The 16,336-nt window shown below is 49.9% G+C and overlaps 1 long non-coding RNA gene across 1 annotated transcript in view; it reads right to left on the bottom strand.

Moving 5' to 3' along the window:
* Window positions 1-2,607: 2,607 nt before the first annotated feature.
* Window positions 2,608-16,336, bottom strand: part of LOC144773067 (uncharacterized) — a 120,402-nt gene continuing 106,673 nt past the window's right edge. Inside the window, exons 2-3 of the long non-coding RNA XR_013599913.1 lie at window positions 3,675-3,803; window positions 2,608-3,422 (exon numbers count right to left, since the gene is read on the bottom strand). This is a non-coding gene — a long non-coding RNA (uncharacterized LOC144773067). The remainder of the gene's footprint in view (window positions 3,423-3,674; window positions 3,804-16,336) is intronic.

Raw genomic sequence — 16,336 nt, 5'->3', positions numbered from 1 at the left:
ATTGCTTTATTTTTGCATATATTAAGAATACCCAACAACAAATTACTATGCTAACCCTAAATAGAGGAATGCTTGGCATATAGGGGTATTGGGCGGGATAGCGTATTAATACCCAGGTATCTTCTTCTGGGGAACAAAATCCCTGAGTATTAAATTGTAAGTGCTGTTGCATTATTTTTGCAAACATAAACAATACTCTTCAAGAAAATACTATGTTAACCTTTAGGAGCTGGATGCTTGGGATATAGGGGTATTGGGTGGGGTATTGTTTTGATACCGAGGTATTTCAGGGAGGGAAATCCCTCAGTACTACATTTTCAGTGTAAATCCATTTGTTTTTGCAAACAATAACAATATTCAATAACAAATTACAACACTAACCTTTAGGAGTGGGGTGTTTGTGGTATAGGGGTTTTGGGTGGTGTTTAACATCCAGGTATTTTTTTGTGAAAAATGTCTGAGTATTACATTTTAAGTGTCATTGCTTTCTTTTTGCAAAAATACGAATACCCAACAACAAATTACTATGCTAACCTTTAATAGCGGATGCTTGGGATATGGGGGTATAGGGTGGGGTAGTGTTTTAATACCCAGGTATTTTTTCTGGGGAACAAAATCCCTGAATATTACATTTTAAGTGTCAGTGCATTATTTTTGCAAACAAACAATACTCATCAAGAAAATACTACTTTAACCTTTAGGAGCGGGATGCTTGGGATATAGGGGTATTGGATGGGGTAGTATTTTAATACCCAGGTATGTTTTTCCGGGGGGAAAACTCCCTGAGTATTACATTTTAAGTGCCATAACATTCTTTTTACAAACATAAACAATACTCTTCAAGGAAATACTACTTTAACCTTAAGGAACAGGATTCCTGGGATATAGGGGTACTGCGTGGGGTAGTGTTTTAATACCGAGGTATTTTTTTGGGGGGGGAAATCCCAGAGTATTACATTTTAAGTGTCAATCCATTATTTTTACAAACAATAAAAATATTCAACAACAAATTACTACGCTAACCTTTAGGAGCAGGATGCTTGGGATATAGGGGTATTGGGTGGGGTTGTGTTTTAATACCTAGGTATTATTAATGGAAAAGAAACATCGGAGTATTAAATTTAAAATTATTGAAATGTAAACCAAGTTATTGGAAAACATTTTAAACTAACATACTACAAAATAAAAGAACAATACATTTGTTAAAAATGTCTGGACATTTTAAAACAATTTAGAACATATTTAACAATGAACTAACAATTTAAAATGAAAATGTGAATAAATACACCCAGTTTACTGTGGAACGATTTATTTATTGAGTAAACATAATTTATTGCAATCTTTCCAAAAACGGTTTCTGTTATGTTTTTATTTAAGAAACATAAAAAATAATTTATTGCAAACACCAATACATTTGTAAAAAAAAAAAGTAATATCTCTTTTCCACAGCTTGGCAATAAGTTTAATGGATAAAATAGTACATTTTTCAATTTATACAAACTTCCTAGACGCACACTGTTTCAGGTTTATTTCTGTAGTTGGTTGTGCGTCACAAACTGCAATGGGTGGAAGACGAGGTGCGGTTAGATTAGGAAATTTATATTACAACATTTGGTAGGTACAGTTACTGTAAGGAAACATGTGGGAGATATGTTTAAATACTTTGGAGACAATGTTATTTTATTTCAACTAACAACAATTTGATCCCCATGCAGGCTGCTGTAACATAAACATGTTGGGATGATTTGCTTTTTGGCCAAGATACTGTTTATAAAAGCTATCTTTGAAAAACACACACAACTTCATGAAAACATTTTTGCCTAGAATTGCAAACTTTTAAAATTCTAAATTTGAAAATTTGCAAAGAGTGTATTAAGTTAAAAGCACGTTATCACAATAGATGTGCCGCTGGTTCTGAAAAAATTAACAAGTTGGCAAGACAGCAAATTTTTATTTATTTGGAAATTAGGAATTAAAAAAAAAAGCAAATTGAATGTTTTGGAAGTGGTCTAAAACCGGCAATTAATCCAAACGGTGATAGTGTTAGCTAGAAATGAAGAATATAAGCAATACTTTCAAGATAGTCAGACGTACCCATTAAAGGAAATTGTTGAATTTTAGAAAGAAACCTCTAACATATCTCTTTGCTACGCTGTGACGCTTGAGGATTCATACTAGCTGAAAGTGAATGAGCCATCCTCATTTCTTGGAAACTTTGCTCTTTTTTCAAAATTTCCAAGAAAGGATAAAAGTTTGGATGACTCTTCCCAATTGATTTATTAAAAAGAGTTATGCCATCCTTCGATGGAATTGTTTGTCTTTTCTCCTCCCTCTTAACAAGTTAAGTATGAGTTCCACCAGTCAATGGGGAATCTTGGCTTCCTCCTACGACCTGACTTGCTCAGGTGGCCAATCCAGGTGTCCTCAAAATAATTTAAAAGAGGTGCAATTTCTTTTCATTTGCTTTAAAATAATCTAATTGACCAATTGCAGTGTAGCAGTCATCTACACATTCAGTAAGAACAAAACACAAAGCGGTTAGTTTAAGTTCATACTGAAGTTTGCTGTCTGACACAATCTTCAGCTGAGGATGTTTTCTGAATTTTTCTTCAATACGCCTGGGAAAAGTTGAACAAAAAAATCTTTGGATTTGGGTGTCTGTACATAGTTTAATAATAGTATTTATCATTTGCAACTCAAAATCAATTATTACTTTCCTAGGAATTTTGTTCAGAGTTTTGGATTTTATAACTGATAAAAACTTAGTGTAAGTGGAAGATTGTCTATCAGGCAGCAAACTAAATACTAAGTTGTCAATTGTGTTATTAATATTTCCATGAATACCGTATATTTGGATAAAAGGATGGGGTGTAGACTTAAAAGTGCTACCCATCATCCAAATTTCAGTATTCTCAAGGGTGACCTAATTATGTGCTGTAGATAAGATAAGACGTTTTAGAGGATTTTGATTATCATGCATAAGAAAAATCTTGTTAGTAAAAGTGATTGTTCTGGGGGATGTTATTATCGGAGAACGTTTGTGATCTTATTGCGTGTGGATTGATGGTCTTTTGTGTTCTCTGGATCATGAGCCTTAAATTAGGGATTGTGGGCATATTACTAGCAACGTGCATGGGGAAGTTTTTTGCAACTTCAAAATTTTAATCTGCTGTAGATTTTCCCTAACTTCTATCTCTATTGCAGAGGCAAAGTGGTTATGCTCTGTGAACCTCTCTGCTATGTCACCCAGAGTAACCGCTCTGCCTTTACAATGCGATGAGAAATATTCTACACACCTCCAATGAATCCTGGGCTCAGTTAATCTTTCTTTACAGTAAATGTAGCCACCAAATTTCAGTAATCTGTTACCCCTCCTGACTGTAAGTAACTTGCTGGGCGACTGAAATCAACCATTGATGATCCTGTAAATAAAGGATGAGGATAAGCGAGTATTAATGTTTTGAAGCTACTGTTGTATTTTTACAGAATATTTATGGTTCCTAAATAGAATTGGAAAAAATTCAGTGTCATTAATGACACAGAAGGAGGCAAGATAAAGTTTAAACAACTCTTTTAAATGTGCTAAACTATTTATTGACCGTCTTAATTTGCTGTGGAAGAAAAGTTAATTTTAGTACTTTTTTAGAAGTAAAGTGAAATGTTCGCCATTGTACCTGAGGTTTGCATTTCTTAGTTGTTTGGAAGTGAAGATTTGTTTGCAAAAGTATTATTGGAGGTTTTGCTTTAACGGGCACTCTCTTTTCAACTCTGATAGGTAGTCCAGGTGTACTTTATAGAGGTAGCTGGAAAGAGAAATATCAGGGAAAGGATTAGAACATTTTATTTGAAAATGTTGTTTAACCTGCAAATTAAAACAAACATTTTTAAAGTTAGTGTAACACTTAGAGAATTTTTAATATTACTTTAGATATCCTTAAATTTTAAAGAACAGAGTAAGATGGTTGCCCTTTTAGAAGAAAAAATAATTAGCTAATTGTAGCAGGGTGGAGGCTATCGCTAACAACACAGACTGGTTGACCCCTGATAATCATCCCACCCCTTCTCTGCTTCAGAACTCCTGGGAATTGGAGTCCGAAGAATGGTGGAACCGGCAGGACAGCAGAAAGGAGGACTGTTCCTTTAATACGGAAGAGGAAGACAAAGAAGACATGCCCCCCTGTGACGCGCTGGTATGCCTCAGCGGAACCTGCATGGAGCAAGTAGTCACGCCCCCTGTGACGCGTGGTCGAGAGGAGTGGACAAAAACCCGGAAGGAGAGGGATCGGTGTGTTCCGACACCTGGGAGAAGAGTGGAGAGCGTGTGAGATACGAGGAGGAAGGACGGAGTGTGGAGACGGCGGAGGAGCGGAGACGAGGAGAAGCAGTGCCAGGAGGCCAACGTTTACACGAATCGCCCAGCCATGCTCACGGAGGAGTGTGGCTCACTCAGGTGCGTCAACGTGTGGCGGGCTGGCTTGGGAGGCGTGGCAACGCCTTGTAGATAGTGTAAATAGCGAGTCTCTTTCCCTACCGGTTTTTCCCTTACCCCCCTGCCTCCTTTCCTCACCTTAGTCCCTTGCACCTGTCCATCACGCTCACTGTTAAATAGCACGCCAACGCACCAGTGCCCTCACGTCCTTGGTCCCCCTGGGGTATAGACAGCCTGAACAAACAGCTAAGAGCTCTCTTTTTCCTTCCTGCATGTGGCGTTGGGCGACTACCAAGGACGAGGACCCCGCCGACACTAGACTGAGGGGAACAAGTCCCAGAAGACCCCGGAGCCTTACGGAGACCCTTAATCCGGCGACCCTTGCACGGGAAAGACTTACTCAAAGGAAAAAGAAAACGTTTATCCGAATAAAAACTCATTTACCCCATTCAGTTGTACGTGTCCCTCCTTCTGAACCGCCACACTAATGCAAAATAAAAGGTTCTCATTTGTACCTGAAGATTCGTTGTTTTTTATTTGTTGTTCTGCAAGTGATGTTTCAAGCTGTGCTTCCCTTTTCCCCCCTTAAAGATTGGTGGAAATGGCTTTCTGTGAGATATCTCGTTAGAAAAACAAAGATAAGGATCAAGCACATGTTTCAATTATACTTTAGATCTATTCTATTTCTTTGTACTAACTTACTGAGTAAAGATACAAATCTTTGCCTTTAGATTCAGTGTCCAACACTTTCCCTGAGGTAAGTACCTGGTGCGGTAAGAATAGAAAGCCTGGCCCCAGACACTAGCCAACACCTTCCCTGTGGTTAGTAACTGGTGCAGTAAGAATAGAAAATCTGGCCCCAGACACTGGCCAACACCTTCCCTGTGGTTAGTACCTGGTGGAGTAAGAATAGAAAATCTGACCCCCAGAGACTGACCAACACCTTCCCTAAGGTAAGTACCCAGCTGAGTAACAATAGAAAATCTGACCCCCAGACACTGGAGAAAAACCTTCCCTGGGATTAGTACCCAGCAGAGTAATAGAAAATCTGACCCCCAGAGACTGACCAACACCTACCCTATGATAAGTTCCCGGTGGAGTAAGAATAGAAAATCTGCCCCCCAGAGACTGGCCAAAGCCTTCCCTGTGGTTAGTACCCATTGGAGTAATAGAAAATCCAACCCCCAGACACTGACCAACACCTTCCCTAAGGTAAGCGCCCAGCAGAGTAAGAATAAAAAAACTGGCCACCAGACACTGGCCAACACCTCTGAGGCAAGTACCCGGCAGAGTAAGAACAGAAAATCTGACCCCCAGAGACTGACCAACACCATCCCTGTGGTTAGTACCTGGCAGAGTAAGAATAGAAAATCTGACCCCCAGAGACTGTTGGAAAACGAGGCAGTATCTGTGAGGCCTGCACAAATAAAATGTCACATTTGTCCTTCACTGGGAACCAAACACCCTATAGTAGCCCTTGACTCTCTGAGGGTAGTGTTGCAGAGCAGTCGAAGGCTTACTCAAGGGAGGTGGTGTAGGCTAGTAATCGCCATTACAGGTGCGCAGAAATAAACCTCAATAATTGATTATCCAGTCTGTACTTTGCTTCATAAAAGTAAGAGTACAGTTATTAAACACACACACTACTTAATACTATGCACCAATTTACAAATATACATAGGCTGTTGGAATTACTTTGTGACATTGCATATCTCCATCCCTCCCGCGGGGGTGGGGTCTAGTACCACCACTCTCATGTATGCACATCATCTTGCCCCCTAATGCAGTGGGTTGACACAACCTGGAGCGAGGGCTTTGCCAACTGGCACCATCCCAGTGGCGACCCACCCCATCATCTCAACAAGCATTAAAAATAGGTACACCTGCCCTGGGGACACATAACCCTGACTGAGCATCTCGTACTGCGGTACAGTCTGCACCTCTACATCTTGTGGCTAACAGTCTGGGTTGCTCCTCTCCTAAAGCAGTAGCAAGAATACATGTTTGGGCAACACTTTAAACAAGGTACTTATCAGAGATGATAATTATATTGCATTGCAATGAAAGCCCCTACAAGGCATCACAGTTCAAATCACAGGATTACGCAAGTACAGCCAGACACCCTAGCAGGAATGTCCAGCAACATAACGTGGAGAAGTGTGGCTCAATGGTTAGAGCGGCAGACCCTGATGCAGAGGTCTAGCCCGGGACCAGGGTTCAATTCCCCGCCTCGGCGGGTCTTGAGCTAAAAAAATCCACGGACCTGATAATTCTCGCCTCGGTGCCTATTCCAATCATGGAGTCCCACTCTGCAACTCTGGGCAATAGCTTGCTTAATCTCCACAACGGCCCCCACAACGCTAAGGATGCCTGGCCTCCACCTTGGGGGTGCCCAGGAGTGGACACCTCACAGGGAAAGCCAGGATGGGTTCCACAGCGGTATTCGTACAAGCGCCTTGAGACCCTTGCGGGTGAGTAGTGCGCTATACAAGTATCAATTTAACCCCATTGGGCTTATAACAGCACCTTACACAGGTACTTCACATAACACATGTGACTTTCAGTCCCTCTAAAAGGAATAACATTAGTAAATGCACTACTTGTGCAATTACACCTCTTCACCTCCAGGGGTTGCCCTTTTCTAAACATACCCAACTCAGACCTTCATACCTTGGTGCAGTCCGTAATGCACTCCCAGCTTCAGAACAATTGTTCCAGCCTCAGAATGCATGGATTGCTGGCTGAGCCCTTGAGGGGTTATTCTTTATAAGTCCCCAGAGACTTAGGGAGGGACTTTCTTCGTTTGTGCTGGGGGAGACTGCGTTGCTCCTACAGCTCCCCCTGCACCCTGTCACACATTTGGCGGTGACCCCATCCTCCTGGGGCCACCATGAGCAGAGAAAAGGCTGTATTCCCTTGCAGGCCAGTCCGCGCCTGCAAGGCATTATGGGGCGCTTCTTCCATCGAGAAGAACCGCTCTGCTCCTGCGGGTCGCCTCATTCTGCTCCCGGCCTCGGTGAGAGGGCCCGGTCCCACCCGGACCCCCAGGTGAGTGATAGCAGCTCGGGGAGCCCACCGCCGGCTGCTCTGGTGGTTTTTCAGGGATACGGTCCCACCCCGGCCCCTCGCTTTACTCCTTTCTTCTCTGGGTCCCAGTCCTACCCTGGAACCCTGCACCACAGGCTCGCTGGAGAGCCACTTGAGCCCCCCATGGCTCCCGCCAGCTCCCCACCTGGTCAGCACCCTTACGTGCTGCTACGAGAGCAGACACTCCTCTTCTGGTCTGCCCACTCGCCTGATCAGATGCGAGGCAGCCTCTGGCCTGGCGGGTCTTCGGGGGAGTGCAATGGTACTCCACTGTCCTGCTCTTCACTTCGGGCCCGGGGATGGGATCCTAGGCCCACCCACAGGGACATCTTCACGGGGAGTGCAACGGTGCTACCTGGCTTTGCTTCTGGCGTTGGGGCCCGGAAATGGGATCCCGGGCCCCAGAGACATCGTTGTGGGAGCGCAACGGTGCTCCCCACCCTCAGGTGATGCCGGGGCCAGAGAGGGTTCCTGGCACCCTGGTTGGGCCCCTTCACGGAAGCGCGACGGCGCTCCCCAACTTTCATCTTTTCCGGGGGGCACGACAGCGCTCCCCTGCCTCCGTTTACGGCAGGGGCCAGGGTGAGCTCCTGGCACCCCACGGGGCATGTTCACTGGGAACGCGACGGCGCTCCCCGACTTAACCTCTGGTTAACTTGACCCACCCCGAGGGGCACATCAGGACCGGCAGCGGAGCCCCAAGCGCTTCATCGTCAGCTTGCAGAGGAAGGTCATTAATTCAGCCTGGCAGGGTCAGCCCCAGCCAGGCCCTGATTATGATCTGACTCAGAGAAATATGACATTTCTGGATGACCCAAAAGCAGTACAAATATGACTTCTTCTCACCTAAGTTACAGTGGACATTAGTGTGTGTCTGGAATTTGTAGGCCCTAGGAAAATGAAACTAGCCCATGTGCTCCCACTCCTCATAGGAGAGTAATGAAGTGAAAAACAGTAAAGCACACTGACTTTCCCTCAAATGTTTCTTCCCATTGTAGAAAGCCTCATCCATGTCACCACCCAGTTCTGCATAAGTCCTGCCACACCATTACATTTGCAGCTGCTCCTGGGCTGCGCACGCCAGGAATCTCCCCTGCGCAGCCCGTACACTTGTGCACATGCATGTACACACATGTCTGCATGTAACCAGACCAGTGCCCCTTACTCTGGCTGCAGCGCATTGGCCTGCTCGCGCCAGGGGGACACGGGTAAAATACACATGCAGTCCCTTTCATCAAGAGTTCATTGTGGGTAAGTCCCAACTTATGAGGCTCTGCCACAGTAAAAGCTCAACAATAGGGTGTTCAAAAAGGGAAAAATCTGGGCAGCTCAGACGGTCAGAACCACCTTCTAACACTGGCCAACACCTTCCCTGAGGTAAGTACCCAGCGGGGTAAAAATAGAAAATCTAACCCCCAGACACTGGCCAACACCTTCCCTGAGGTAAGTACCAGGCGGAGTAAGAATAGAAAATCTGACCACAGACTCTGGCCAACATCTTCCCTGTGGTTAGCACTCAGCGGTGTAATAGAAAATCTGACCCCCAGACACTGTCCAACCCCTTCCCTGAGGTAAGTACCCACCTTAGTTAACAATTCTAAAACTGCCTCTCAGATACTGTACAGCATAAATGAAATGAATGGTATAAATAAAAAGATAACCAACCATTCACTGATATACTCTTAGTCTGAGAAAATTAAGCAAGGAGACTGAAAGTGAAAAATATACACTCCTATCCTACAAGACATTGTCCAGTGCCAATTTGTGTTATAAATAATGTTTTGCCCCTACTCACTGACCAAATGTATTCATTTGGTAATATTTCCACCACTGGTAATTGTACATATATATTTTACATCACACACTTCAGTTGTGTAAATGTATTCTACACAATGGTTTCTATGTATACTAACCATGTTTGACATTTCACTATTACATGAAATGTAAAAGAAAATTGCACACAATTCTTTACCTTGCTTCTGTGAACTGTTGTTTACTGTTTTTTTATGCACTTGCCACTTTTTAGAGATAATTTCTGTGAAGTATAATAAACAAATATTTTGTTTAAAACGTTACAGGGATTTTACTACGGTTGGTTGATTATGCTTGTATCTGTTAAATTTGTGTACTTACTTCAGTCGCTAGATGGCAGTTTTGCCATGAAATAGAATTTGTTTTCTCCGGTCTCAGACAGCAGTGTGAACACTTTAGATGGCGGAGAACCGCTGATGTCAAAATGGTGGACAGCCTAGCAGCAAAGCTGATGGGTCCAACCAAACACACGGTGGCACTGTGGCACAAAGCGCAGGCGCGGCTTAAATGGGGGGAATCATTACGAAACTAACACCACTGTGGGACACTAAGGCACTGGGACACTTAAGGCGCAGCAAGGGATTCACTCAATGGGATAATATAGGAATTTCCACTGTTGGGGACATGTGGTCAAAAGAGGGGGTGGTCCCGTTCTCGCACCTCCAGCAGCATTACAACCTGGGTCCCACTGAAACCTACCGATATGTTCAAATTAGGCACGCCCTGATGACAGTTATTCCAGCAGGAACAAAGGTCCCGGAGACCTCTCCACTTGAGAATCGCTTGCTTACTGATTACATACAGGACAGCGCCACCTCCCTCACGTACCCTAAACTGTTGAATAATCTGCCAGACCCCTTAGGCAAGCTGCGAGAGAAATGGGTGGGCGAGATAGGAGATATGGACGAGACGAACTGGAATGCAGCGATGGCGTCCCCGAGAGAAGCAGGCATTTCGGCTAGATTCCACCTGGTGCAGCTTAAGATTCTGCATCGGGTATACTTTACGAAGACAACGTTACACAGACCAATACAAAAGGGGCCCCCTGAAGAAGATAAGGGTAGACGTCAGGGGAAAATGAACTACTAAACAAGAAGAGGTCCACCCCACGGGATCAAACACTGGCCCATATAGAGTCCAAAACTTTTCATACACAAGTGGGAACTCACCAAGGGGCGACAAACAGGTCACACGGTATATTCGATGTTCAAATATAAATCTACAAAATCTTTATTTTCTTTTTGTCATATTTTATTCAACACACTTTTTTTTTGTTATCAGATACTCTGGACACGGGGGGCGTGGCTAAGCACGCAATGGCGACGGACGCTCTTGGGTAGAGCTCCGCTACCGGCTCCCCTTCCCTGAGCCAATTATCCGGAAATACTGACCGGGGCCACCCGAAACCTTGAGCGGACCCCCCCGGCACCCGCCGAGGCGCATCTGGTGGACTTTTGTGTCCGAGCTCCGACGGACCCGACCCCGACCTCTCCCACAGCCCTCTTGCGGGACGAGGCGCTCCCGGGCCGGCGCCGCAATCAAGGGAGACCAGGGCTTGGGCCCAGGGTACAGGCCCGACGACCCACCTTCTCCGAGCTGCCCGGATCTCACGAGCTGCCCGCTGCCTAGCCGGGTGGACCCACCGGTGGTCCGGAAGACGCCCTGCACCACTGCGGCCCGCGAGGGACGAGCCCAGACTGCGGGGAGACCAGGCGCCCCCCGTTCGCGCCGAGGACCCCAAGCGCGGCCCGCCCTGGACCGAGGTGAGGAGTGGCGGGGCAGTGGTCGACCCGGGGGGGGCGCAGGGGAGGGCGGTTGCCCCAAACGGCGGACGGCCCCCCCCCGGAGGGGCCACACAGCAGCCGGCGCCACCCGGGGAGCCCGCAGCGCTGAGGCAGACGTCGAGGGACCGGCAAGGGGCGGCAACCCCCGCACTGGACGCTGTGGGCCTGGGACCCTGCCCGGGGGGCTGCGTTGCCTACAAGAGCTGAGCGGCCATCTCTCCACCCCTCACACTGTGGACACACGGAGGGGAGCACCTGCGGACCCCCCCCCATGGAGGCGAAGGCTACCGGAGTGGCAGTGAGGCATAAGTGAAGTGGGGCCAGGGCCCGGACTAACCAGCCCAGCTCGCACGGGTGTGCGTGTCACGTACGCCCCCTCGGCCATTGCAACATTCGGGTCGGTGTGGTGGGGCGACAAGGCGAAACATCCCCCCCCCCCCTCCCCCACGGGGGCAACTAAGACGGCCTAATCTGAGGGAATAGCTGATACCCGCAGAGTTCCGCACCCGGGGGTGCAGCGCATCCGGGGTCACCATCACTGGAGCGGCACCGGGGACTACCCTGCCGGACGGGCGCCGCCCGCACATGTCCGGGGGAGTGCGGACCCGCACCGGGACAGGTGGGGCCCTGCCGAAAGGGAAAGCGGGCAGACCGCTACACAAAATGGCCGCCGAGCAACTGGCTTCGAGGCTTGACAGCGTGCTGGCAGCAGTGGAACGGATGGAACAGTCCCTCCAGCAAACTAGAACCTCCCTGGAGTCCAAAATAGATGGGGTAGCAGTGGACCTGACCCTCCTGCGCGACGACCACAGGAAATTGTCCGACCGAACCAAGACCCTGGAAGGCGCAGTGAAGGAGATCGAGCCCAAGGTCACTCAGGCAGACAGGCAACTGCAGGACCTCCTGAACAGAGTGGAGTTCCTGGAGGACAGGGCTGAGGACGCAGAAGGGAGGGCGAGGCGCAATAACATCCGCCTCGTGGGGGTTCCCGAAAAATGGGAGGGGGCCCGCCCGGCCCAACATGTGGAAGACTGGCTGCGGACACTATTGCCCGAGGGTTCGCTGTCGCCTCACTTTGTTGTGGAACGCGCACATCGGGTGCCAACGCGGCCCTACACCACCGGCGCCAACCCGAGGCCGCTACTCTTCAGGATACTGAATTACAGAGACAGAGACACGGTGCTGCGAGAGGTCCGGCGATTGGGTGAGGTACGCATAGACAATGCGTCGATCATGTTCTTCCCCGATTACACCCTCCAGGTACAGCGCCAGAGGCACGACTTCATGGAAGTGAAGAGGAGGTTGCGCACCGCGGGCCTCAAGTACTCCCTCCTATTCCCTGCCAAGCTGAGGGTAGTGGCGGGGGACAACACTTACTTCTTCAACACGCCTGTGGAGGCCAGTGAGTGGTTGGACGGGGGCACGGATGCGGCGCCCAAACACTCTCGAGGGGGCGAGACGAGGACCAGGCTACGAGGACCGCGACGCCGCCGCAGACACAGGACCCAACAGTCCCAACGCGAGGAGGAGGGGGCGAGACACTCTCCCCCACTGGACCAGATGCTCCGAGAACAACGCGATGCATTACAGGCGGTTTCTCAAATGAGCAACTCACCCTCCCAAGAGACACCCCAGGAGGACGGCCAACCGCCGGTTCCGAGTGATGACGACGAGGCCATATATGGGATCCCGAACTCACAAATTTCGGTGGAACTGCCTATAGTCACGCCGCAAACCTCTGACTTGGTCCATTGATTCTGGAGGCACCGTCTGTTTTGATCTTGCTGAAACGAAGAGGGGGCTGGCGGAGGTCGGCTGGACGATGACGCGCGACTGGCGCCCGCCGCCGCTGGGGCCGTCTCCCTCCCCCCCCCTGCCAGCTGACCGAACAGTGGACACCTGTAACAGTGAGTAATGCCCTTGTGGCACTGATGGTACGCAGGGCGGGACTTACAGGGGTGGTCAGTCAGCACACAACCGCACCTGGCTACACGAAGGATGGGTTACTCGGAGTGTTGGACCGTAGTGGGCGGCCACTAACACCCTGTATCGAGTGGCTCAGGGAAGAGACCTGCTTCCCTTCATTGACTATATATCCTTTTTTGCCGAACTTGTGCTTAGCACGCACTGCCCCTTAGATAAGTAAGACTGTTCCTCTCCCTTGAGAGCATGGACGGTGGCCCGTTACGCCACTGCCCTTTTGGCATTTTAGTGGGGATAGCCCGCTGTTGGTTGTTGTTCTTCATTGTTTTTTTTCCCTGTCCTAATGTCTTTCTGAACTTTGCTGAGTGTGCTGCGAGGGGTGGGAACGGGAAAGCTGGGAGGGCCGCTGCTGGGTCAATTGGCGGAACCGCTCCTGTTGGGTATGTCGGGGAGGGATGTATATTGCCAAAATGTCTACCATAAAAATTTGTACATGGAACATTAGAGGTATGCACACTCCCGCGCGCAGGTATCAGATCTACTCCTACTTGAAAAGGCAGAACGTGCAGGTCGCGCTATTGCAGGAAACACACCTGAGTGGGGAAGAGGTGACAGCGCTGAGGCGAAGATGGAGGGGACAACTGTACGCCACCGAGTACTCCTCGTATGCCCGCGGAGCACTGCTGTGGGTGAAGCCGGGCACTCCCTTCGTAATGTCAGAGGTACAATTGGATGCGGAGGGGAGGTATGTCCTAGTGAAGGGTCGCATAGACGGGCAACCGGTGGTCCTGGCGTCCATTTACGCTCCAAACACGGATCAGGGCACCTTCCTAGCGCGCATCTCGGAGAGATTGGCGCCCTGGCACGGCGTCCCGTGGATACTGGGAGGCGACTATAACACGGTGCTAGACCCAGTGTTGGACCACTCGGTCCCGCCGAGGCCGGAGGCGACATCCCAGGGGGCCACGAGAGCACTCACACAGTGGGCGGCGCAGTGGGACCTGAGGGATGCATGGCGCGCACACAATCCTGACGCTCAGGTGTACTCTTATTTCTCGGGAGCGCATAAATTACACGTACGCCTTGATAGGTATATGGTGTCCACGGAACTGTTGCCGCACATTACTGACTCCCAATACCTGGGTCGGACGCACTCGGACCACAACCCCCATACACTACACTTGGCCTGGGAACGCCCGCGCCCACCTATCCCCACATGGCGACTACAACCTGCATTACTGCTAGATGCCCCCTTTAGAGACTCCCTGCAGGCCTGCGTAGCACAATACTTCACTGACAACTCAGATACAGCATCCTCCCCGAGAGTAGAGTGGGACGCATTCAAGGTGGTGGTAAGGGGACACTGCTTGAGCTCCCAGGGGGGCATACGGTGGAAGCTGGAAGAGGACTTGCGCAGGGTGGAGGCGGACCTACTTGATGGAGAACAGGAGGCGGTGGGGGGCGCGGGAGACCGGCTGCGGGCGGCCCGAGCGGAGCATGAAACACTACTGGAACGGCTGCGGCACGTCAACTTTGCGGCCCATTCGGCGCGGGTACATCAACACGGTGATAAGCCCGGTAGGCTATTGGCCTGGTTAGTCAGGCAGGAGGAACGCACGGAGCCGGTATCCGTCATTCGCACGGCTGAGGGAGAGCTAGTGTACACCCAAAGCAGGATCCATCGAGCGTTTGTGGGGCACTATCAGGCCCTATACCAGTCGCACCTGAGAGTCTCTGCGGCCTACATAGCAGAATACCTGGCGGATATCCCGCTGCCCTCCCTTATCGGCTCGCAGCAGGACGCCCTGGGGGCGCCCTTCTCTCCGGAAGAAATGCGCGAGGCCATCTTCGCACTGTCCAACGGCAAATCGCCTGGCCCGGATGGGCTACCCGCTGAATTCTTTAAGGCGTGCTCGGACGTGCTGGTTCCGGAGCTGCTCAAATTGTACCATACTGCAATGGAGGAATCAGCACTCCCGGACTCGCTCAACGAGGCAAACCTCGTCTCGCTGTTGAAACCGGGCAGGGATGGCGCGCTCATGGGATCCTATAGGCCGTTAGCCATGCTGAATACCGATTATAAAATATTCACCTCCCTCCTGGCCCGCCGCTTGGCCCTGGAGGTACCAACCCTGGTACACGAGGATCAAAACGGCTTCATGCCGGCGCGGAGCACGTCTCGTAACCTACGCCGCCTCTTCCGGATTCAGGAAGCAGCCTTGACACATTGGCCTAGATCGGGGTGTCTGGTCCTGGACCTGGAAAAGGCCTTCGATTCAGTTGAATGGCCATACCTGGGGGCGGTCCTGGACAGATTCGAGGTGGGAGATGCCTTTGCTGACATGGTCGGACTACTCTACCAGAGGCCCAGTGTCCGAGTGAGGACGGGCGGGCTGTTGTCGGAGCAGATCAGAGTGCGCAGAGGCACCAGGCAAGGTTGCCCCCTGTCGCCCCTCCTTTTCTCGTTGGCCATTGAACCGCTGGCGGCTCTGCTGCGGGACAGGGGTGCGGAATGGGGGGTTCCCACTGGCTGACGGAGTGCACACGGTCTCACTCTATGCAGACGACCTGCTGCTTTATGTGCGGGACCTCACTGCGGTACCGGCCGAGCTATCGGATATCTTCCAAACCTTCGCGGAGGTCTCGGGCCTCAGGGTCAACTGGGCCAAGTCCGGAGTATACTCGTTCAGCCGCGACCAGGAGGAATGTGATGTGCACCTTGGAGGGGCCCGGCTCGCTTGGTACCCGACCACGTTTAAATACCTGGGGCTGCACATCTACAGAGACCCACAGGACATACTGGAGGGTAACCTGGTGCGCGCCGTTTCCTCCCTGCGGGCCCAGATGTCCTTCTGGAAAACTCTACCGCTGAACGTGCCCAGCCGAATAGCTCTCTCCAAAATGATAGCGCTCCCCAGGTTGCTCTATCACTTCGCGAATATCCCTACGTATGTCCCTGCACGGATATTCCGTGACCTGGAATCGATGCTTCGCGGCTTGATATGGAACGCGGGGCGACCACGAGTGGCGCTGGCTAAACTGTACTCCCCGACTGCGGAGGGAGGATTGGCTGTTCCCAACATGGAGCTGTACTACCTGGCTGCCCAGCTCCAATGGGTGACGTACTGGCTCAGCGATACGCATCTAGACGACACGGCCACTGCCGACCACCAATGGTCCCACCCTCGGGTTTGCGCCCTGTTTCATCCATTAACCAAAGGACCCCGTCCTCTACCCTTGCATTTGGCCGTGGCCCGCAAATGCTTTCTCCGGAGCCTGAAACTGACACGAACTGCCAAAC

The sequence above is a fragment of the Lissotriton helveticus genome, chromosome 8, assembly GCF_964261635.1.
Source record: "Lissotriton helveticus chromosome 8, aLisHel1.1, whole genome shotgun sequence".
Lineage (NCBI taxonomy): Eukaryota > Metazoa > Chordata > Amphibia > Caudata > Salamandridae > Lissotriton > Lissotriton helveticus.
The sequence above is the reverse complement of the archived record's forward strand: the minus strand, read 5'-3'. Positions and strand labels throughout refer to the sequence as shown.